The sequence below is a fragment of the Grampus griseus genome (genome assembly GCF_964374135.1).
Source record: "Grampus griseus genome assembly, chromosome: 2".
Classification (NCBI taxonomy): domain Eukaryota; kingdom Metazoa; phylum Chordata; class Mammalia; order Artiodactyla; family Delphinidae; genus Grampus; species Grampus griseus.
The window spans coordinates 144,059,302-144,084,816 of record NC_139018.1 but is presented as its reverse complement, the minus strand read 5'-3'; the positions used below and the strand labels follow the sequence as shown (position 1 = coordinate 144,084,816).

At 37.2% G+C, this 25,515-nt stretch overlaps 1 protein-coding gene across 3 annotated transcripts in view; it reads left to right on the top strand.

Moving 5' to 3' along the window:
• Positions 1 to 25,515, top strand: part of ZFAND6 (zinc finger AN1-type containing 6) — a 75,198-nt gene that overhangs the window by 32,358 nt on the left and 17,325 nt on the right. For 2 of the 3 annotated variants that reach the window (XM_082649741.1, XM_082649743.1), the window contains one exon: positions 18,499 to 18,622. The exons of the other annotated variant lie outside the window; for it this stretch is intronic. The gene's annotated coding sequence lies outside the window, so the exon portion shown is untranslated. The remainder of the gene's footprint in view (positions 1 to 18,498; positions 18,623 to 25,515) is intronic. 3 annotated transcript variants of the gene reach the window in all.

Here is a 25,515-nt window from a genome sequence, read left to right as displayed (position 1 = left end):
TGCATGTATCTTTTTGAATTAGTGTTTTGGGATGTTTTACATATATATCTATATATATACACACACACCCAGGAGTGGAATTGCTGGGTCATATGTTAGTTCTGTTTTTAGTTTTTGGAGAAACCGCATGTTTTCCACAGTGGCTGCACCAGTTTACACCCCCACCAACAGTGTACGAGGGTTCACGTTTCTCCACATCCTCGCCAACATTTGTTATATGTGTTCTTTTTGAAGATAGCTATTCTGACAGGTGTAAGGTGATATTGTGGTTTTGATTTGCGTTTCCCTGGTGATTAGCGATGTTGAGCATCTTTCCATGTGCCTGTTGGCCATCTGCATTTCCTCTTTGGCAAAATGTCTATTCAGTTCTTCTGCCCATTTTTTAATCAGGTTGTTTGGTTTTTGATGTTGAGTTGTATGAGCTGTTTATATCGTTTACAAATATTTTCTCCCATTCAGTAGATTGGTCTTTTCAGTTTGTCGTTAGTTTCCTTTGCTGTGCAAAAGCTTTTAAGTTTAATTAGGTCCCATTTGTATATTTTTGCTTTTATTTCCTTTGTTTTAGGAGATGCATCCAAAAAAATATTGCTCAGATTTATGTCAGACTGTTCTGCCTTTGAGGAAAACTCAGACTTCTTAAACTTGCATATCTCTTGAAATTTTGAATCATACTCTCCTTGGTCTTTGGTTCTGTATGACTTAAAGTCAGGTCCTTGGGACTTTAACTTCCTGGCAGTATATTGAGGCTAATGTTAGAGCTAGTTGGACTTCATCCAGCAGATTTAAGACAAATAAATGAGGAGCTATTATAGGGCCTACTGTTGATGAAGTAGAAACAATTTTCAGCTGAATGCTAAATGGCTTCAAAGAGTATGGTGCCTAGTAATTTATTTTGTGTTTTTTAACTACACATGGAAACAGAAGAGAAAAGCCTGATCTTGGAATGACTGATTTAGGCCTGCCAAACAATTACAGGTATCACTAACATAGGAACTTAAAATTATCGAGGTGATCTCTACGTAATATTGAAACAAGATCAGTGGAGATTCACGTGTTGACTTTTAAGTAGTTTTAAAGCTAATATGCTGCTTTTTTTCTTAATTAAGGGAGACTTGAAAATTACTTAAATTACTGGTGGTTTTTTCAGCATTAGAAGTAGTGAAAATATACAGATAGGATTTTTTTTTTGGCTGAATTGGGTCTTTGTTGCTGAGTGCAGGCTTTCTCTAGTTGCGGCAAGTGGGCTTCTCACCGCGGTGGCTTCTCTTGTTGCGGAGCATGGGCTCTAGGCTCACGGGCTCAGTAGTTGTGGCACACAGGCTTAGTTGCTCTGTGGCATGTGGAATCTTCCCGGACCAGGGCTCGAACCCGTGTCCCCTGCATTGGCAGGCAGATTCTTAACCACTGCGCCATCAGGGAAGCCCGCACATAGGATGTTGTAATGCTGTGAAAAAGAGACTACTTTGATTGTATTTGTATATAGTTTTTATGTTTTAAATGACCTATGGGTTACATTAAATTCCTGAAGAGAATATAGTACAAATTAGAAAGTTTTAAACACAGACTTGTCATCTGGCACACTAATTTTAGATTGTCATAGATTAATCCGCTTCACTATTTAATGGCCTGAAGGAGGAAAGGAGCTAATTTAAACTGGATTAGTGTATTCTACACTGTTAAAGCATTCCCAGATAGATCCTAAAAATTAAAGATGGAAAAGACTGGTAATTTGATTTTTACACAGGTGATTGGATTTCCTATAATTGATATATATAGGGGTTCAGGGTTTGTTTTCGTGATGTGGGTAAATGCAAGTGTTAATCCATTGTATAAACATTTGAGTGCCTAGAACACCTGTTCTATGCAGGTGTGCCAGATACTAGAAATACAGTGGTGAGCAAGACAGATGGCTCCTAAAATTTCGTGTTATTAAAATGTAGTGGGCTGAATTACATGGTCTAAATTTGACCAGGAAAGTGGCTTGTGTATTAACATGTGCTTTGTTTCTAAGTAGTGGTGTTTTTATATTTACTTTTCTCCATATATACATATCTCACTTGCAACAGATAATATTTATCTGCAAGATAACTATTAACTGGGATAAATGCAAGAGGATTTATAGACAAAAAATGGTTTGACGTTTATTGGAAACTTTTAAAAAATCAACTATATATTCTCAGTGAACAGAACATGGTATTTAAAACACCAATTATTCAAATTAACATTTTTATTAGATGGGTAGTAGCAGTTTAATTTATTCAAACTTTTAAATGGTAAGAGTTATGAGAACAAAGGACCACACCTAACTCATTGAGGCTGGATTTGTGTCTTATTTTTTTTGTATCCCTCACAACTCTGCATATAGTCAGTGATGAGTGAATGGGTTCATTGAAGGTGTTTACCCGGGAGTGTTTTATCTTGGCAATTTTGATATAACCATTATACTAATAGAATTGAGAAAAATTGTTTAAATAAAAGGCTACTCTTTTTTTAAAAAAATAGCTGCTGTTTTGAGCATTTCAACTTTGTAGTAAATGAGTAAAAATGTGTCAAATTACAGGGTTTTTTTTTAATACTTTAAGATTCTTTTAAGTTCTCTGAAGAAATCTCTTGGCCTCAAATTACCCAGCTTATTATAAGGTAATCTTTAGGTTTTATATTTGATTACTGGTTACTAAACTCTTCAGGAGAAGGACTTTTGTTTTTAATGAAAGTTCTTATCTGATAAACTCTTCAGGAACACAAATTAGTTTGTAGCATAACTAGTAATTGGACAAAGAAGTGTGGGGAAATTGCTTTTTCTGTATTTTATGAAGAATTAGGAAACATTCAGAGGTGATTCTTGATGAAAGGAATAAGCTATGCTGCCTTTTATTTTTAAAAATAAATTTATTTGTTTCTTTGTTTATTTTTGGCTGCATTGGATCTTGGTTGCTGTGTGCAGACTTTCTCTAGTTGCGGCGAGCAGGGGCTGCTCTTCATTGCGGTGCGTGTGCTTCTCATCGCGGTGGCTTCTCTTGTTGCGGAGCACGGGCTCTAGGCGCGCGGGCTTCAGTAGTTGTAGCTCGCTGGGCCTAGAGCGAAGGCTTAGTAGCTGTGGCGCATGGGCTTGGTTGCTCTGGGGCATGTGTGATCTTCCTGGACCAGGGCTCGAACCCTGGTCCCCTGCACTGGCAGGCAGATTTTTAACCACTGCGCCACCAGGGAAGCCCCAGTAACATGTTATTTTAAAAAGCAGTCCAAGTTGATCTTGTTTAAGGTACCAAATCATTTTCAGGTTTTGGAAATTATATAAGAAGTTGATATGGAGAGAAGGTAAGAAAGGGAAAAGTTTGTTTTTCTGCTTATATCTAAATGAGGATAATTTTTTAGAAAATTATTTTAAAATGTAAAAAATAAAATAATTACTTAGTGGAAAACTGATACTTGGAGAAACTTGAACTCATTAGTTATGTGGCTCATCTTGGTGTAACTCATACTTGTAATATTTATCCTTTACCTAGCATAGGTATAAATCTGAGTAATATTTTGAACCAAAATGACTTTCTCTACTCCATTGTCCTTTCTTCTTCTTCTTCTTCTTTTTTTTTTTTTTTTGCGGTACGCGGGCCTCTCGCTGTTGTGGCCTCTCCCGCTGTGGAGCACAGGCTCCAGACTCGCAGGCTCAGCGGCCATGGCTCACGGTCCCAGCCGCTCTGCGGCATGTGGGATCTTCCCTGACCGGGGCACGAACCCGTGTCCCCTGTATCGGCAGGCAGACTCTCAACCACTGCACCAGCAGGGGAGCCCTCTTATTATTTTTAAAAAGCAATTTTATTGAGATAAATCTGCATACAATAAAACTTACTCATTTAAAATGTGCAGTTTTAGTTACGAGAGTTGAAAATAGTTGTGTAACCATCACTTTGATCGTGATGTGGAGCATTTCTGTCACACTTTGGAGTTAATCTTGTCTCCTACCCCTGGTCCCTGGATCTGCTTTCTGTCATAGTTGCTTTTTGTAGCAATTCATATAAATTGACTCATACATTATATAGTCGTATCTGTCTTTTTTCACTTAGCATAATAATTTGGAGATTCACCCATGTTGTTATGTTCATAAGTAGTTCATTTCTTGTTATTACTGAATAGTATTCCATTGTGTGGATATACTGCAATTTGTTTATCCATTCACATTTGAAGGATATTTGGATTGTTTCCAGTTCTTGGCTACTATAAATAAGGCCACTATGAACAATTGAGTACACGTCTTTTCAGGGACATGTGTGTAAATACCTGTAAATGGGAGCTTTGCTGTAGTTTAAATGTAAGGCCTTGTTTCTTAGTTTTGATGGGGGAGATAGAAAAATTTATGTTAAACCAGAAGGTCAAAATTTATCTCAGAGAAAGAGTCAAATTGCCAGCTATTACTCCTATTCTTATACTTCTGTTTTATTCTTTATCTTCCTTCTCCCCAAAAAAGGCTATTACCTTTTCCCTTAACTAAAACGTCTTATAAAATGGCATTCCTTATTTAAAACTCAAATTTATAAGAATATGCTAATTTCTTTTCAGCACAGTTGTTCTCAAAGGGCTTTTTTTTTTTTTTAAGTATAGTTGATTTACAATGTTGTGTTAAGAATATGCTAAATTTTGAATGGGCTAGTTGAACCATGGCTATTTTATACACTTCCTGTCCCCTACCCCCTAGTATTTCCACCTCCTACTAAACTTTATTGTTTTGGAGCCTTTTTTCATTTCTTTCTATAGCACCCCCTTTCTCTTCAGAATAGGGACCTGTATAGTACACATGACTTAAGGGAAATACAGAAGAAGCTACAGATAAAGGTTCATGATTTGTCATGTCATATATTAGGGGTTTACTGGAGATTGAGATGCAGACCATGTTGATCTGACTTAATGAAACCTGTGAAGTAAGCTGTATTTGCTGACTCATCTATATATGTTATAATCTCTTCTGCAGTGTAGTTAAGAATTGATTTAGAAGCAGGTGATACCTGAAAACTTGCTCCCTGCCCTCCCAAATATATTCATATGTATACATACAAATGCCCATATACACATCCCATATTTCCTAAGTTATTTTGAGTTGGTCAGATTTCACTCACGGTGTGGGTTATTCTAATCCTTTTATTATAACAGCATTTACTGCAGCATTTAGGGAAATGGAGTTTGAATTGAGGTCAGAGGAAAAATTTGGAGAGTTAGCAGGTAGATTGGGTAGGGTAGAGTATTTGACACATGCTACCTGAGAAAAAGGGAGAGAAGGCAGGGAGTGGAATAAAATAATTTTGCCTGTTTTGCAGTTGGGCATTCTACAAGTACTTATTAAAATTAAAATGCCTTTTTTTTTTAACAAGGTAATGTTTGGTGCTGTTGAGTTACAAAGATTAATCTGATATAGAGCCTGCCTGAAAGAAGGCCACACGGCTCAGTAACACTGTTCCAGACCTGGAATTAACTAAAGTACCAGTAAATATTGTACCAGTTAACGTTGCTCATACCTGATAAGAGGGTATATCCAGATTAGTATAGGAGACTAAAATTCAGCCCTTTGTCCCAGGTCAGCTTTGTCCTGACCCTTCAGTTTTGCTGGCTATCTACCCCTCCAATTCCTGCCTCTGTCTCTGTTAGACTGTGAGCTAAGTGACGTGTTATTCTATTCTGCTCCTTTACAAGGTGGATTGTTTGTGAGATTTCCTACTAGAGAGACTGCTGTTCTGAGCGTCCTGACAAGTAAAACAAAAATGGAGTACGGGCATAGACTGCAAATAATTACAATATAGTCAAAGCGGTGCTCTTAACAACTGTCGCAGCCTTACAAAGACTGACTCTTATAGTAGGTAAAAGACAATCCAAAATAAGTTAAAACCAGGGAGAATTGGTTAAGCCATTGGAGAGGAAGGAGAACATGAAATTAGTGAGGTGATAGTGAGGATTTTCTCCTTTATGCACATTTTATTTTATTCATTTTCTCTCTTTTTTTTCCACCTCTTTCTTCCCTCTCCTTTAATTTATTTTGTGGTTTTATGCCACTGAAATGTTTGTGTTTTATCCATTTGTGTTTTGGCCTCTCAGTGATAAACATTTTGTTACCTTGTCTTTTCCAGGTGCTCTGTAGGTCAGTGTGTGCTTTGCTGGCTTCTTATTGGCATTACAGAGTTTGGGTGGGACGTTTGTTTTAGTATTTCCCTTGTATATTATTGATCACTCAACTCTTGCTTTGGTATTGCTTTGCTACCTGGCATAACTAGAAATTAACTTAATTTGGAGTTTTTAACAAGGACACACCTGCTACTGCATATCCAACTGAGGAATAGCCCTGCTTTATTGGAGAAGTTTGTCTCTTTAACTGCAATAGAATAAGAAGGTTGAGAGGAGGCATTCACTTGACTCATAAGCATTCACATCTGATGTTTTCAATGAGCACTATTTCTTACAGTTGATTAAAATGGATAATCACAAATCAGTTTAGATTGCCATTGAATTAGAGTTTGAGTGTATGGAGATGAGATAGGAAATAATAGTTCACTTGTTATTGTTAGGTATTTGGTTGAAATCCTTAGAACATCAGGTCCAAATATTTATTTTTCTTAGGTCTTATTTTGAAATAATCTCAAATTTATAGGAAGTTGCATTAATAATACAAATAATTCCCATATACCCCCGGCAAGATTCACTCATTGTTAACATTTTGCTACATTTGTGCTATCATTCTGTTATATTATTTTTTTTTCCTAACTGAGAATAAGTTGCATGCATCTTGTCCCTTTACCATATAGTACTTAGACATATACTTTCTAAAAACAGCATTCTTATATTTTCAAGGACATTCCAGTTATCATATCAAGGAAATTTAACACTGATATAATACAATTCTCTAATATACAGCCCACATTCAGATTTCTCTAGTTTCCTCAGTAATGTTCTTTAATAATTTTTTTTCCAGTCTAGGATCCAACCCACAATATTCATTGTGTTTAGTTGTCATGTCTCTATTTTCCTTTAATCAGAACCATTTCCTTAACCTTTCTTTGTCTTTTATGACACTGACACTTTTGAAGAGTGACAGACCATTTATTTATAGAATATCCCTCAATCTGGGTTTCTCTCATGTGTCCTTGTGATGAAATTTAGGAAATATAGTAGTTTGGGCAGGAATGCTACATTACTGCCATGTGCTTCTCAGGGCATCACATCAGGAGGCATATGTCCATTTGTCCTGTTTTCAGTGATACCAACTTCGATCTTTTGGGGGGGTTTTTTGGGGTTTTTTTGTTGTTTTTTTTGTGGTACGCGGGCCTCTCACTGCTGTGGCCTCTCCCGTTGCGGAGCACAGGCTCCGGACGCGCAGGCTCAGCGGCCATGGCTCACGGGCCCAGCCGCTCCGTGGCATGTGGGATCTTCCCGGACCGGGGCACGAACCCGTGTCCCCTGCCTCGGCAGGCGGACTCTCAACCACTGCGCCACCAGGGAAGCCCTATAAAGAAACATTTGAGTTATTTTGAATGAATCCTAAAACCTTTATCCATCTTTTATGGCATAGCAAATACACAGTCAATTTTCAGCATTAAGTAAAACTTTAAAAATTAGCCAGTGCATTTTGAGTGTTTGGATTCTATTTCTTATGATGTTTTAAAGCCATGTTGTTAATATAAATAGTAAATTTACTCTGTAAAATCCTAAAACTTTTCCTAAAATTTACTATAGAAATTGGGGTTAATAATATACCTTTATGGGGGAAAAATAGTTATCTAGCTATTTTAGGACATATTGATTGAACACAGTTTTATTTTCCAGACAAGCTTTCTATAACACTTGAGTAACCTGTCGCAATAATTATACTATAGAAATTTTAATCTGTGGGGAAATGTGGTGTAACCCTTCATTGTAAATGTTAGAAATATGGCTCCTCTTGCTGTCACAACGGGACCAAGAGTCTCTTTCTCCCCAGTCAGGAGGGTCCCAAAGGATATTCTTGGGACACTGAGGGCACCCCGCTATCTCCTTGTAAAAGTTGTTCTTTAATTGGTGGCTCTTTATGCTAAAGAAATTAGCTAAACTTTAGAAAAAAAGAAAAATACCTAGTTTTGCTTACTTTGGGTACAAATGATTATAAAAAGTAATTCTTCCTCACCTAGCCTGTGGCCAGGTGAAGAAAAATCTATATGTTAAAGTTACATATTGTCAAATTATACATTGGTGTCAGATAGCAAATGAAATGTTTTTCTTAATTTTACATAGCAGCCCTTTTTATATAGCTATAATAGTGAAAGCACTCCTTAAAAGTTTAGACAATTAAAATGTACATAGTCAGTTTGAACTGTCTCAACTCTGTTTCATGTTAAATGTGTTACAAGAATGAATCTGAAGTCTGCTGCAGTAAAACACTGAAGGCTTTAAAATGTTTTCTTGCATAAAACTCAAAGTTTAGCTGCTTATGAGGGTAGGGAAGGCAGGAAGCTAATGTCTGTCTCAAGATACAGGACAGCTGTAAGCTCATCAACCTCAACTGTGTGAGTAGACTTAAGCCTGTAACCCTATGTAATTAGGCATAATAATTTAAAATTTTTTAAATCTAAAGTGCTTAAAGATAACACATCTGTGTGATGAGATTTTTTTAGGGTCTATTTTTTTTCTGGTGGGTGCGATGTTGAGGGTAGAGTGGGTGGTAGATTTTTATTTATAAAATATTTTTGAGAATATCACTTAATAACCATGCATCTTTTTTCATCATTATTCCATTCCTGTGAAGCAAAAGAATATAAATCTTTAGATCCCGTTATTTTGCAGTTGATTTCAGCCTTTTAAAATTAATACTTTAACCAAACAGTCATGAAAATGTATTTTGGGAATATGATGTTAGATATTAATATAGAAAATTGCTCTTGGAAATAATTAAATAACTTAAATTATAATTAATAATTTTTTTAATTTATTTATTTGACTGTGTTGGGTCTTTGTTGTAGTTCACGGGCTTCTCACCGCAGTGGCTTCTCTTGTTGTGGAGCACGGGCTGTAGGCACACAGGCTCAGTAGTGGTGGCATGCGGGCTCAGTAGTTGTGGTGCACAGACTTAGTTGCTCCACGGCATGTGGGATCTTCCCGGACCAGGGATCGAACCAGTGTCCCCTGCATTGGCAGGCGGATTCTAACTGCTGCACCACCAGCGAAGTCCCTAAACATGACATTTCTTGATGACACACAGCTGTATTTGTCTGGAACATGAAAGATTGGTCTTGCATCAGATGTAACTCCACAAAAGAGGAGGAAAGGAAGCAAAAATATGTCTTAAAGAATGTTGGTGAAAGTTAGGTATATTTTCTTTGGGTTTTAGGTAAAGTGATTTTTAGCAAATTCAGCAAAGTCATTGTAATGTTATTTTAAAATAAAGGCATGGATGGGTGAATTAAATGGTGTTGCAGGTTTTGAGTTCTGTCAGTAGTGACTGCTTCTTGGATTAAAGTGAGCCATTTTTTTACATTTAGATGCTGGTAGAGTGCTTTCTAATCTAGAAGCACTGGTAGTGTTATGGATGGTGCATTAAGTCTTTCAGGAAGGATTAGGTGTCAGTGGTTTTATTGTAAGAGAATCTCCTGTGTTCGGGATGATCCTACTAAAGCCTAAAAGTAGTCTGGGTTTCAGCACTGACCATCACTCTCACTGTGTGTTTAGAAACATGGTGGGTGTTGTGGGGGGAGGTTGTAGCAAGAAGTAGAAACACAGCTTTATGTTCTGTAAGAACTTGCTGTTTACTGGAATCTAATCAGGGGCCTGAACACATCTGAACAGATACCCATTCTAACTGAAAATGGGAAAGGGGGAGATTATTTTAAAAGATATGTGAAAATCTTGTGGAATTGGCAAGAAGTTTACAGCTTTGGTACCTTTCTATGTGTTTGGTGTTCTTCCTCTTCTCCACCCCAACCTTTTCAGATTGGTTCATTGGGTCAGTTTTTCACCCGTGTCTACATAACTTTTCTGGAGATATTATCCCATGGTACCAATGGAGCAACAAGAGTTAAGACCTGTAGGTAGTACAGGTTGTATTAAAAGGGAATGTTAACAAGGAGTCAATAGTTGGCAAGTCTAACTGCAATTTCTTTAACTGATTAGGAAGCAGGGAGGGGGCTGATAATATTACCTTCCTCATACAGATATGGTGAAACTAAATGAGACAGTTCATCTAAAGTGCTTAGCACAGGGTCTAGTACATAACAGCTAATGTTTTCAGTGAGTACTTACTAATGCATATCGAAGTATGTACTTTTCTAATCTGATTTTTTAATTTAGGGAGAAGATTTGGAGAACTTAAGATTAAATGATGACCTATGGATACCTCACTCAGAGCATTTAATTCAGAGGTGGAGTGGCTGTCTGACTGGGCTGGTAGTTATGCCCTAAACTGTTCATGATATTCTATTAACCTTAGATTGGCTTACTGTTGAGCATTGTATGTTTTTAATCAGGAGCTTAGAATAGTTTTTCCGTATTTGTTTTAGCCATTTGAACCCTTTGTTCAAATGAAGTCTTTTACAGAAACCTGGTATTTAAAAATAGTAAAAAGGAACTGTTCTTGAAGCAGAAATGTTCAACCCAATCTACCATCTCAGTTTTCTCCTCACCTGTGCCCTCTGCCTTGGCAGTCATTGATAGAATGCATAGTTATAAGAAGTAAAAGCACACTTATGAGAAATTAATTTAGTGAATGATTGCCTGAATGGATAAGCATGCATAATCCCATACACACGCTTAGATGTTTTAAGATTTTATTTTTGACTCTGGCTGCTTGTAGACTGGCTGTTAACTGAAGTTGACCATGATACTGGTTTATCTTGAAAGGTGGTACTAATAAACAACCCCAGAAACTTGTATTTTACTTTACAGATATTGTTGACCATACCACATATCACATTGTGTTCTCCTTATAAACTATATGTGAAATACTCACTCTTATGTTATCTGAGTCAAGGTTAATTGTATTTCTGAGTGAATGATTTCATTTTTCTTTTGAATATTGTACCTCTTAACTAGTCATATCCTTTGCATTGGCTGTTAGGAAGAGTAGAGTCAGCTGAATGGCTTCTAATTAGTAAAAAAGCCCTATGGGCATGCGTTTTGTTTTGACAATATACCTGACCCCTCATTTTTTCTACCACTTTGTCTTGGATTGACCATTTTTGCTTCTGTCTAATGTCATATAGCATGCATTTTAAAAGTCACCTTAAATCCTTTTCAACACACCATGAAGTATATAAAAAATCATAGTGATGCGTTTAGTGAACAGCACTTGTTAAACCCTCCGTCCCATTATAGGGTGATGCTTGTAGGTTTAAATTCAGACACCTTAGCGTGGATACAAAGCCTTCACTATATGGCCTTACTGTTTCTAGGATTAGTCCATCCTGTATTCCAGACACACAGGATTCTCTCCCCTGATAAGATACCGTACTTACTTTATCCTGCCCCATAAGTATAAGTAGTAGGTATAAGCACTTACTAATCAATGTATCCTTTTATAAACTTTGATAGGAGGATGTTAGAAACCTTTCCCTCACACTTGTAATCAAGAAATCAGCTCGGTAGGAAGTAAGATTAAGAGATCTCCTAACAGGCGATCACTGTCTGTGAGACAAAGGACACCTTTTATGTACCTGCCCTTTGTGAGCTGTGGGTAAAGAAGGAGTCTTGGATTTATGACTGTAAGATGTTATGGAAAAACCCGAACGAACTTTTTGGCTAACACAATATTTGTGGCTTCTTTCTCACAACTAAAGTGGAGTTGAGTAGTTACCACAGACTATATGGCACACAAAGCCTAAATTATTTACTTATCAGGCCCTTTAGAGGAAAAGTTTACCGACTCGTAATATACAGTGTTGGGGATACAACCCTGAAAAAACTAAATAATCATTTTGTGTATTTTATTTGGTTTTTCTCTTTTTCTATTAGTCTTTACAGACTATATTATTTGTTCATCGTTCATATTTCAATTCATATTGAAATTCGATGTTGGTTACTATAAATAGCTCTCATAACTCTGAGTTTGTGGGGTATGTGTCCTTAGTAGGCCTTTCCCTGAAATGAGAAACTAAGAGCCGTATGCCCAGATTCTGTCCAAGGGTAGACTTCAATTTGGGGTATGTGGGTAGGAAACTAGAATGAGGGAAGACTTTACTGTGCAGTACCAGTATCCCACAATAGGTCAAAGAGGAAGAATACAATGAAGTATAATTAGTTTCAAGATTTAATAAAATTAGTACTTTTATTGTTTAATCAAGAATATTCATAAGTGGTACTTTTTGGGGGGGAAGAAGGTAAGAGTATGGTGATGAAGAATACAGTGGCTGCTGACTGCTAGTACAGTTTGGTGCATGAAGCCAAGGCTCCAGTTTGTTTTACCTTCCCTTGCTTTTACGCTGCCAGTCGACACAGTGAAAAGGCAAATAACAAGTTCTTATTTTTATGAAAATAGTTTTGACCCCCTGGGCCTCTGAGAGAATCTCAGGGATCGGATCCCCAGGGGGTCCACAGATAAGCTTTGAGAATTACTGACCTAGGGCATGGACTCTAGCCAGACTGCTAAGGTTGACTCTTAGTTCCATCACTTACTACTAGCTGTATGACTTAAGCAATTTACTTTAACCTCCCCATGCTTGTCTGTGATATGGTGATAATACCTATTGCCTAGGTTTGTTATGAGGATAAAGGAGTTGAGGTTTATAAACGTGCTTAGAACAGTGCTTGGCACATAAAGCACTATATAAATATTATTAAATAAAACCAAATGGTAAATCCGGTTATTTGTATAAAAAGTGTTATACAAAGTTTCAGAAGAACAGGAGAGATTTAAATTCAGAGATTGACCATACAATGGAAGAAATCAGGGAGAAACATTCATTTACAAGTATTGGAAACTAAGTTGGAGATTTGCCTTAGGAGAAGAGATTTCTTAAAGGGGCTGGGGACAGAGAGGTGAAGCACAAAGTCAGGCGTGTTGAGTTATGAGGTTTAAGGTCACAGAAGAAGAAATAAAAAGAAGGTTCATACAAGTGGATCTTGCATACATAGAGCTTATTTTGTTAGTCTTTTGGAGAATAAAAGTGAATGAAAGCCCATGAATGTGGAAACCAATGGGAAAATTTGAGTGGGTTCCCCATTTTGCAAAAAAAGGTATTGGGTTGCCTTGTGCAGATAGTAACTAATTCTTTAAGATATGCAATATGGAACCTAGGTCGGTTTGAGAACATAAAATTGACTGCAACTTTAATTATAAAACTACTAGGTTTGGTATGCCAACTTAAGCAAATTGCTAAATGAACCTCTCTCTGAGTGAAATGAATTAGAAAAGATACCCCAAAACTTAGAGTGTGAGGCTAAGCATCTTTGTTCAGTGTACAAACTGTATAACATATGTATTGGGCCCTGCTGGCAAATCTAGATCTTTTCTCAAACAGCAAATTCAGTTTCTTTAAAAAGAGCCTATTGCAGCCTGTTTGCCTTGTGGTAAATACTTGGTTACCACAGGTTGTAGTACAAGGCTGCGCTACCTTGCCAGCACAGTTTCATTCATGCATTCAACAAATATTGAATGTCTACCATGTGCCAGGCATTATTTTAAGCATCAGTGAATAAAATGGACAGAATCTGCTGTTACAGAGGTGACATTTTAGTAAAGGGACGAGAGATAAGTGTAATTTAATAGTAAATTAAGATCAAAGGCATTGAAGAAAAATAAAACTGGAAAGGGTAATAAAGGATGCTGGTTGCAATTTTAAATGGGGTAAAGGAAGCCCTCTCTCAGAAGATGACATTTGAGCAAAGGTCCTGAAGGAGATGAGGGGACCTAGTTGTAGTGACTTCTGGAGGGTAGAAGTTACAGCAGTTACAAAGGCCTTATGACAGGAGCATAGCTGGCATATCTGTATATGATCAGGGAGGAGTGGGAGAGGAGGTCAGGTAATGGGGGAACAGATTATAAAAGAGCCTTTAAGTCATGGTAAGGAGTTTGGCTTTTACTTGGTGAATTGAAGGATTTTGAGTAAGCAAGCAGTGTGATCTGCTTTAGATTTTAACATAATCACTGGCTGCTGTATTGAAAATACACCATAGGAAGATAAGAACAGAAGCAAGGAGACCTATATACCAGTAACTATATTAGTTATCAATTGCTATATAGCAAATTATTCCAAAAACTTCATGGTTTAAAACAACAAACACTTATTGTCTCACACAGTTTCTGTCAGGAATATAGACGTAGCTTAGCTGTATAATTTTGGCTCAGAGTCTCTCATGAGGTTGCAGCTCAGAGATTAGCCAAGGTTGCAGTCATCCAAACACTTAACCAGGGCTGAAGGATTTGCTTCCAAGTTCACTCATGCACCTTTTGGCCAGAGACCTCAGTTCTCAGCAAGTGGGGCTGTCCTTATGACAGTGGTAGCCGCCTTCCCTGGAGTGAGTGATCTACAAGAGAGAGAGAGAGCAAGGCAGTAGCCATAATGTACAGTGTCTTTTATGACTAGACTCAGAAATGACAAACCAACACTTCCACAGTATTCTGTTGGTTATCCAGACCAACACTGATAAAATGTGGGAGGGGACTACAAAGGGCCAGAATATCAGGAGGCATGGGGATCATTGGGGGCCACCTTGGAGGCTGGCAACAAATAGAAAATGAAATTTTAAAAAGATACCATGAATTGCCTTTTAACAAATACCTAGGAATATCTACAAGAAATATGCAAGACCTGCATGAACACTGTCAAAACATTACAGGGAACTTAAAGAAGACCTAAATTTAAGAGTCTGCTGTGTTTGTGTGTGTGTTCAGCACAACGCTAACAGGTCCCCCTCCCATAGAAATTGACAAACTGAATCTAAAATTTGTATGGAAATGGAAACTGCCAAGAATAAGCAACACAATCTTGAGGAAGAATAAAACTGATACCAGCTATCCAAAATCTATAATAACTTGAAACAGGATAGACAAAATAGACCAGTGGGATAGAATTGAGAGTCTAGGAAAAGACCCGCATTACATGTATGATAACCCATGTATGGACAAGAGTGAGACTGCAGTGCAGTAGGGAGAGGACAGTCTTTTCAATAAATGGATTTGGGTTAATTAGATAACCATATGGAGAAAAACATGAATCTTAATCCCTACCTTATTCCATACAAAAAATCAACTCCAGATGGATTACAAATCTAAATGTGAAAGGTAAAATAATAAAATTAATAGGAAAATAGAGAGCATCTTCGTGACCTTGGAGTAGGCAAAGATTTTTAAAATAGCTAACTATAAAAGATAATTGTTAACAAAATCATATTAAGGTGAATTTTGGTTTCAAGACACCATTAAAAATGGAAAGACAAACCATCGTGGAAGGTAAAGTAAGCAAAAGGCAATCCAACAGAAAAAAGTGCACAGAAAACTTAGACACTTAACAAAAGAGGATTTTAAGAATATTTAAAATAGAAAGGCAGATGTATTAATTTCTTAGGGCTGCAATTACAAATTAATACAAACTAGGGAGCTTAAAAACAACAAAAATTTATTCTCACACAGTTCTGGAGGCCAGAAGTTCAAAATCAAGGGGTTGGCAGTGCCATGCTCTGTACAAGCTCTAGGAGAGAATACATTTCTTGCTGCCACATTCTAGTGGCTGCATGCATTCTTTGGCTTGTGGCCACATCACTCCAGTCTCTGCCTTTGTCTTCATGTCACCTTCTCCTCTGTGTCTCTCAAAACTCTCTCTGCTTTTCTCTTATAAGTATACATGTGATTGCATCTTAAGCCCAACCGAACAATCCAGACTAGCTCCTCTTCTTAAGATCCTTAACTTAATCATCTTTTGCCATATAAGATAGTATTCAGAGGTTGCAGAGATTAGCACATAGACATGTCTTTGGGGCTACCATTTTGCCCAGTATAGCAGGCAGTACTAAGTATTGGTGAGGTATGGAGTAACCGGAATGCTCATACTTTGCCAGGGGCTCTAACGTTGCCAGGAGTGTGTAAATTTGTATAACCCGCTTTGGGAACTGGTAGTATCTGCTTAAAGGTGAACATACATACACCCTGTAACCCAACGTGTCCCCTCCTAGGTATATACTGAGTAGAAATGTGTATGTATGTTAGTCAAAAAACACATAAAATAGTGTTCATAACAGCAATATTTGTCATAGTCATAAGCTGGAAAGTTCCCAAATCCCTGTCATCACTAGAGTAGATAGTGGTTTATTCATACAGTGTAATATACTAGATAGCAAAGAGAAGGAATGGACTGTGGTTGGACACATTAGCGTGGTTGAATCTCAAAAACAATTTGAGAGAAGCCAGACACAATGTGTGTACACTGTATAATTCCATTTATTACAAGTTGAAGAATAGGAAAAGCGAATCTAGAGTATTAGAAGTCAGCATAATGGTTATCCTTGGGGAAAGGATAATATTTGGAAAAGAGCATGAGGAAGCTTTTGAGGGGTACTGATGATAATCTGTTTCTTTTCTTTTTTTTTTTTTTTTATTGCGGTACGCGGGCCTCTCACTGTTGTGGCCTCTCCCGTTGCGGAGCACAGGCTCCGGACGCGCAGGCTCAGCGGCCATGGCTCACGGGCCTAGCTGCTCCGCAGCATGTGGGATCTTCCCAGACCCGGGGCACGAACCCGTGTCGCCTGCATCGGCAGGTGGACTCTCAACCACTGTGCCACCAGGGAAGCCCGATAATCTGTTTCTTGATTGGGGTGCTTAGTTACCCAGTTGTGTTCAATTTGTGAAAATTTAAGCTTTACACTTGGGACTTGTATATGTTTAAAGAAAAAAAGAATGGGAGTTGTTGGTTACTTTTGTAGGTTTCTTTACTGCAGGACATCTCAGTTGAACTAATGGGAGTATCTTTCATTTTGATATGCATTGATTATTCTGTTCTGTTTGAAAGTTTTAGTAGAGCAACTTGATTATAACATTTGTAAGGACTTTGAATTGCAAGTGACAGAAGCCCAAAGCAAACTAAAGCAAAATGAGAATTTGTTCACATAATTGGGAAGTCTGAGGGGTGGAGCTGTCCTCAGTAAGCCTTTGTCTTGGCTGTCTCCTTCCTACCCATTTTGGCTTTGCTTACCTTATTTTAATTAATTATGCGGCCTCTTTCTCCATTGTGGCAGAGACGGCCACCAGCAGCACCAGGTTTACATTGTATTGTCTTCAATGTAATCTCAGAGCAAAGTCTGCCTCTTTCCCAGTAGCACCAGTAAAATCCAGGAGGAATGAATGATTGGCTCAGATTGAGTCATAATGCCCAGGCTTGGATCACGTGCCCATCACTGAGACAGGTCTGGCCCTGAGGAGGAGGGCTTAAGCCTACCCAAAGCAAATGAAATGGTCTTCCCACAGGAACAAGAGGTTCTGTTAATCTGAAAGAGGAAGGAAACATACCAGGCAGACAGAAACTATCAGTTTCAGGAATATGGATGTCTTCCCAGTCCAGTTATTGAATGATTTTATAATTATTAAGATACCACAGATTTTATTTAGCCTTGGTGAATAGAAAACTGTGTGCTAAAATAGAGGACAGTTTGTACCAATTACATTACTGTCATTTTTCACATCATAGCTACAGCTTTCTGTATAAACTATACCTGGTGATACAGATTTGGATGAAATATTGCCTTTCATAGTTCTTTCCCCTTATTGGGTGATGAACATATACTTAAATAAGAGATGAGGCTTAGCAAGAGCAAATAATACTTTAAATTTACATTACTTGGATTAGAGACTCCCACAGTTAATAATATTACCTGTGCTTGAGTCCCATGTCTACCTAGCCTCCCCACATCATCTTCAGTGATGACCGCATTAAAGTCATTTGCTTATTTAATCCAGAGGTTGGCGGATTTTTGGTTCATCACCTGTTTTTGTTCAGCACATGAGCCAAGAATGGTTTTTGCATTTTTAAGTGGTGGGAGGAAAAATCAAAAGAGGGACATTTTATGATGTGAAAATTCTGTGAAATTCAAATTTTGGTGGCCATAAGTATAGCTCATTTGTTTACATATTGTCAGTGGCTGCTTTTACACGACAACAGCCGAATTGAGTAGTTGTAACAGAGACTGTATGGTCCTGAAGCCTAAAATATTTACTGTCTGGTCATTTACCAAAAGGTTTGCCAACAACTGATATACACATTTTTGGGCAGAATGTGACAAATTAGAGTCAGATGATGGGAATGCCAATCAGAGTTTTTCTGAAACCTGTCTTCTTCAACTGGAGACACTTACAGTGGCTTCTTTTTGTGAGATTTATCGTGCCAGTCAATGAAAACTTTCCTTATATCAATAACTGGGAGGTTTGTGTATATTAGAATTAGCTTTGGAGTCTCTTATCCTTACATAACCTAGTATGTTGAAATTGATGAATTATTTGCTGGGAAGGAATATATAGTATCCTCAAAGATGTTATTCTCATGTTAGCTGGACTCATGCCTTTTTGTCTTTCAGCCCAAGAAACAGCAGGAAAGACAACCTGACATAGGGAACTGGGGACTGCTATACAGAGAGAGAACTACAAAGCATCCTCAGTGCAGTAGGAACCCTAATCCAAAGTCCCTATACTTTTATCAGAGTGAGTAGCATTCGTCTCAACTGTTCTATATTGAGTCATACTTTCTGATCTATTTGCTTTATGAACTTTCCTAGATATTTTGTAATCTCTGCAAAGGTTCTTGACCTCCAGAACATATGTATGTTGCCCATATGATAGGTATCATCATAGGTTAAGATTAGGTAACTGAAAGTGAAGGTAGCCTTGAATTGGAGAGTATAAGCTCTATCTAAGAGCTCTATCTAAGGGTCCTAGCTGATTGGTTTTAATTTTGGGAACATCAGTCCACTGTTGTCAGGTCTTGCTGTTTTTCAAGAGAAGCTGGAAACCTGGGATTTTTATTTGACATTCCCCAATTTCTGAATGCTAACAATAATTTTTAAAAGTTAATATGTGCTGGCTTACCAGACATGCCTGTGGGTCAGATTTAACTTGTTTGCCAGTTAACAACTTCTGTATTTAAGTCATCATTATAAATTATATATCCTCCCTATTTATTTCAGGAGCAGGGAGAAGAACAATGAAATGAAAAATTATATATGCCTTTTGTAACTGGCTTGGGTTACTGATCATTCTTGCTGAATGACTGTTTCAGTATATAAATTATGAGTACTGTGATTGAAACATTTTTCATCAATCTGTTGTCGCCCCTTTTCAATGGAAAATGACCATTTTTCGCCTGATGTGAATACTTCTAACAATAATGAAATGTGTTTATTCAACAAAATATTTTGTAATATTCATATAGGCATAAAGGGGATTTGAAGAAGAAACTGTTTAACTGGGAAATGATTTGTATACCTGTAAAGCACTTGAGTAATGGTAAGCTTAAGTGCCCCAAAAGGGTGGTGTACAGACAGCTTCTGTAGGAATACAGAGCAGAGGAGGACCGAGGTGGACAGAAATGAACCCAGAAGAAGTAGAATTTAAGCTGATTCCTTAATAGGATTGTTATAGGCAGAGTGAAGAAGTGGACGACATTTACGAAGGAAAGAGCAGTATGAGCTGGAAGCTTGTTTCCAGCAACGAGGATGATTTGTTTCAAACAGATAGGCGCAAAAGGACCCTCTGCTTTTAGGCAGAGCAGAGTTAGAGCAGTTACTGAGTTTCTGCTAGGTGCCAGGCACTATATGGAAGCTTTCTGTATACACTGTCTTAAATAAATATGAGCACACTTTTAAAAATAATTAATTAATTTAGTTTTGGCTGTATTGGGCCTTTGTTGCTGTGTACAGCTTTCTCTAGTTGCAGCTAGTGGGGGCTACTCTTCGTTGTGGTGCACCGGCTTCTCATTGCGGTGGCTTCTCTTGTTGCAGAGCACGGGCTCTAGGCGCCCAGGCTTCAGTAGTTGTGGCTCGTGGGCTCTAGAGCACAGGCTCAGTAGTTGTGGCACGTGTGTTTAGTTGCTCCAGGGCATGTGGGATCCTCCAGGACCAGGGTTCGAACCCGTGTCCCGTGCACTGGCAGGCGGATTCTTAACCACTGTGCCACCAGGGAAGTTCTGAGCACACCTTTTTTTTTTTTACATCTTCATTGGAGTATAATTGCTTTACAATGGTGTGTTAGTTTCTGCTGTATAACAAAGTGAATTAACTATACGTATACATATATCCCCATATCCTCTCCCTCTTGCATCTCCCTCCCACCCTCCCTATCCCATCCCTCTAGGTGGTCACAAAGCACCGAGCTGATTTCCCTCCCTCTGCTATGCTGTTGCTTCCCACTAGCTATCTGTTTTACAATTGGTAGTGTATATATGTCAATGCCACTCTCTCACTTCGTCCCAGCTTACCCTTCCCCCCCCCCCCCCGTGTGCTCAAGTCCATTTTCTACGTCTGCATCTTTATTCCTGTCCTGCCCCTGGGTTCTTCAGAACCTTTTTTTTTTCTTTTTTGGATTCCATACATATGTGTTAGCGTATGGTATTTGTTTTTCTCTTTCTGACTTCACTCTGTGTGACAGTCTCTAGGTCCATCCACGTCACTACAAATAACTCAATTTCGTTTCTTTTTATGGCTGAAAAAACATGGAACGCTTCACGAATTTGTGTATCATCCTTGTGTAGGGGCCATGCTGATCTTCTCTGTATCGTTCCAATTTTAGTATATGTGCTGCTGAAGCAAGCACCTGAGCACACTTTTAAGGAGTTGAACTTAAGGAAGTTTAGTAACACGTCCAAGCTCTTATAGGTAATTAAAACGGCAAAACTGGGATCTGACCCCCAAGCCTGTTCACTTTTCACTCAGCTTACTTTCCAGGGAGATTGGGCTGGTTAAGGTAAATTATGTAGAGCATGAATGCCAGGTCTAGTACTCCTTTCTGGGGAAATTATTTAGTAACTAGAACAGAAGTAATACGATGAGAACTGAGTGTTTTAGGAGAATTTAAATAAGTGGATTGTGAGGAGAGGCAGTAAAACAGAAGAAAAAAACTGTTAAAATAACCCAGATGTGAAGTGATAAAGTCAGAATTGGGATGCAAAGAAGAAAAGAGCATGAGATATTTCAGAATGAAAATTATTGGAACTTGGTGACTTAAAATTCTATGGGATGAAGCAGAGGGAAATAAGTTTAATTGACATGTATTTGCAGTTATAATTGAGTCTGTTGCATTCATTGCTGTCCTTTTGTCAGAATTTGAATAATTGGTAATGAATTTTCTTTGCAATCTTAATATTTGATCTTGAATTTTTATGCTAATGAGAATTTTTAGGTTAAAAGACTTAAAGGAAAAACAAATTTTCTCAAGAACTTGGTTAAGCTAATTAAAGCTGCATAATATCTTAAGGTTGAATAAATGAATGAAAGTTTAAATTATCTTTAAATGAAAAGAATAAGAATTCATAAATGCTCATGAATTTATGTTTGGCAGGGACAGGATGGACTTTGAAAGTCATTCTCTTTGTTTTTTTAGATCCAAAAAAAAAAAAAAAGGACATTGACCTAATTGCTTACTAGATATGTGACCTTGGGCAAGTTATTCAGTCTCTTTGAATATCAGTTTCCTCATTTAAGAATGGGGATATCAGTAATACCAACATCATAGGGTTCTGGAGAGAATTAAATGAGATAATATAAATAAAACAATAAAGACAGTTTTTGGCCCATAGTAAGCTCTGAATAACTAAGTACTATCCGAGTGGGGTAGGGAGGACAGTCAGTTATAGGTTTAATTATGAATGTTAAGAGTCAGAAATCACATTTTCTGAATTCTCTTTAATTTGTAAATTTTTTTTTTAATTACACCATGCTAATCCATTTTTCTCTGTATGTCTGGTAATCTCATTCTTTACCTCCTTGGATTTCTGGTTTTCTAATCCCACAATACATAGAGCAATTAAGGAATTGTTCTGCCTTCTCATGCTCTTTCCTCTTTTTCTTTCCTGAATGCCAAGCTAATGGGTCCTCCAAATTGTTTACCTACCAAAAAGGTACAGTAGCAAGGGGATGCGAGATTTCCAGTTTCTCCATAGCTACCCCATCTTTGCCACTACACATAAAGATAAACTAAGATACCCTTTTATGGCTTTTGGTCTTTTCCTGAATCTTCATGGAAAGGTACATTTTGTGGCCTAAAAATGAATAACTAACACTGATTCTTTTCCTTTTTCTCTTTCTCTCTCTTTTTTTCTTTTCTTTTTAAGTAAGCTGTGAAATCTTTTGTGCTTTTTATCTGCCAGGATAATAGCTTTTTATAAGAAAGCTCTTGACTTATGAAAATAATTGCTAGTTTGCAACTGTGCAGGGCAGTTTGGCTTGGGGAAATTGCTAGTGTTACATGTTTTAAATTTTAGTCTTACTATTCAGAAGCAGGGATTGTGATATAAAAAACTTGGTGGTCATATTGTACTTTTAATCTGTGAATATTTACTTGAGTTTTTATAGAAATAAGATATTTATCTTCTCCGGATGCTTGTACATTGCCAGTATATACTGAAAGATTTATCAGTACCGGTGGGGAAGGTTCTTTAATTCTTATAACATATCATTTTAATGTCATTAATAGGTAGCATAGAATAGTTGGTGATTTAGAACAGTGTTTCTCGAGAATTCCCTGGCAGTCCAGTGGTTAGGACTCGGTGCTTTTACTGCTCGGGTTCCATCCCTGGTAAGGGAACTAAGATCCCACAAGCTACACGGCGCAGCCAAAAAACAAAAGTGTTTCTCAATCTTTTTTCCTTTATTGCCCTCCCCCCCATCCCCAGGAGCCTTTTAAAACAGTTTTTTCCTAATTGGCTTCCTACCTCCATAAAATTTTAATCCCACATATATATAATAGTTATCTATTTATGTATTATATGTATAGCTGTGTTTTATACATAAATAGTAAGGGGTGTTTTTTTTTTTGTACTCCCATTCCCCAGAGAATCAGTGCTTGCCTTCTTGAGGTGATTCTGCCTGCATTGATGGTTTACAGAGTGGATTCTCAAAATTTTTGGTTTCAGAACCTTTGTATTCTCTAAAATTATTGAGCACGTTGAAGAGCTTTTGTTTATGTTTGTCATATCTAGCGAAAATTTTATCATGCTACAAATTAAAGTGAGAAAAATCACAAAATATTTATTAATTTATTTGAAAATATTTTATGAAAAATAACCATTTCTCCCTCCCCCCTGCCCAAATGGTTTGGTGAGAAATGTGGCATTGTTACACATTTTTGCAAATCTCTTTAAGGTCTGGCTTAATAGCAAACAGCAGGATTCTCATAGTTGCCTCTGCATTCATTCTGTTACAATGTTAAAAAGAAAAGCTGGTGTCATACAGATATGTAGTTGGAAAAGGAAGGAGTATTTTAATAACCTTTTCAGATAATAGAGGTTTCTCTTCTTAGATATTACACCAAAATGTAACAATTTGTAGTTTCTTAAAGGGATAGTTGCAATGTAGGATCTCATACTATATAAAAACCTTTTGTCTGTTACTCTAAAATCCAGTGTTCTTTCACTTTGAATAAATCTTTTGTTCATGAATAATTTTGTACTGTCATACATTGGTCACTTAGGAAATATTGGTTAACTGACTTATGCAGACCTTCCAAATGTCAATAGTAGTACCAACTACTCACATGTCATTAATATAACCACTGACCTTATCAAAGACTCTCTAAAAATTGGAGAAACTTGTCAAGCTTTTTTTCATTTGAATGTTGTCCTCGGCAATAAATAGTATTAGTTTTTTTTCTTGAAGTGACAGGCTTATTACTTCATTCATTTTTGAGAAGATATCTGCCACATACTCAAGTCTGAATAACCAGAGTTTGTCATTCGTTCTTTGAAATAAAAAACTTGTTCTGTGAAAAAGGTGACTCGGTTAGGTCGTAACTCAGACAATTGCACAAGTGCTTTTTCTTCAGTCATCATACTTCCTATATGCAGCAGGAATGCTTTATGTGTACTTCCCAGTTTGTCACAAAAAATATTAGCAAGACGTGTGTTCAGGCTCAAGATTTAATAAAATTAATAATTTTATTGTCACAGTGTGGTGATGAAGAATAGAAGGTAGTATACTTCACTGCCACTGTTATGGTTTGGCTCCTTGATGAAGCTCCAGGTTTTTAGCCACCATTGCTTTTGTACCGCAAATGCACATGTCAACATGGTGGAAAAGGCAAACTAGTTAGCATTAGTATGAAAACAGTTTTGACCTCCCCAGGGGTCCAAGGAGCAAACATTGAGAACCACTGATTTAGAGCTTGGACTTCTACTGAATCTCAGCTCCATCACTTATTAGCTACATCCATGACTTTGAGCAATTACCCTGATTCCAAACCAGACAACCACACTATTCCTCATGAATATAGGCCCCCAAAATCAACAAAATGTTTGACATTTGCTTTTCTATCCTAACATTGTTAATGGATTTTTTTTAGTTTGATACACTGTATATGTATTTACAGAACTACAGGAAAGGGAGGGTTTTTAAAAGTAGCATAATGTATAAAGCAGAGCAGCCAAGATTAGATTCTGAAATGACTTGCCATCATGAAGTAAAAAAGATGTTTGTCAGAATCCCAAATTACATTCCTAGGCCTAAAGATCTTTTATTTCTATTCCCAGGCCTAAAGGTCTAAAGATTCTAAACAGTTTTAGGTTTTTCTTTTTAAAGGCAAATGCTAAACCTGCTTTGTTTTGTAGAGTCAAATGCATTATTGCTCTTGGTTCTGAAATTTGCATTAAATACCCTCCCCCCATTCTACAACTGTCTTTTCAAATAATTTAGGTGAAGAAAAAAAATCTGTTAATGGTAAACAGTGAATGTTTATCAATTCAGGGAAACTTCAGTGGCAGAACAGTGTCCTTCGCTTAGTCTTGTCCTGTATGATCTTTGAACATACACTCATCTGTAAATACACATACGCGCATTTTGGAGGAAACTTCATTTCATTTGTGAGGCTTTTGTTTTGTTTTGTTTTTTAATAAAGTGAGATAGAACCTCTTATTACCTTCTCATGTTATTTATGCCAAAGAGCCACTTGCTGTATGGGAGAAATGGCACATGGGGTTCTTCCATCTGCTGTAATTGATTATTGCCTGTGTGGTTCCCAAACAGTTCCTCTGCCTGTTAGTTTTTAAATTTTAAATAACTCTAAAAATAAATAAATATTTTGTTCCCAATTACATAAGTAGTATCTTCATTTAAGAGGATTTTAAAAGTACAGAGAAGGTACAAATCAGAAAAAAAAAAAATCACAGTTAGCTTTGCCATCCTTGGATATATTCTTTCTTATCCTTATTGATGGTTAATAGATGCATTTTTTGGTCCTAATTGGCAACATATTGTATATACATTTCATATTGTGCTTTTTCATTCATTATCAGCAATTTCCTCCTTCAAAAAGAATTCTAAAATATTTTTAATGGCTGCTTAACTTTTGAAAAAAATCCATTCTCCTAATATTAGATATTTAAGTTATTT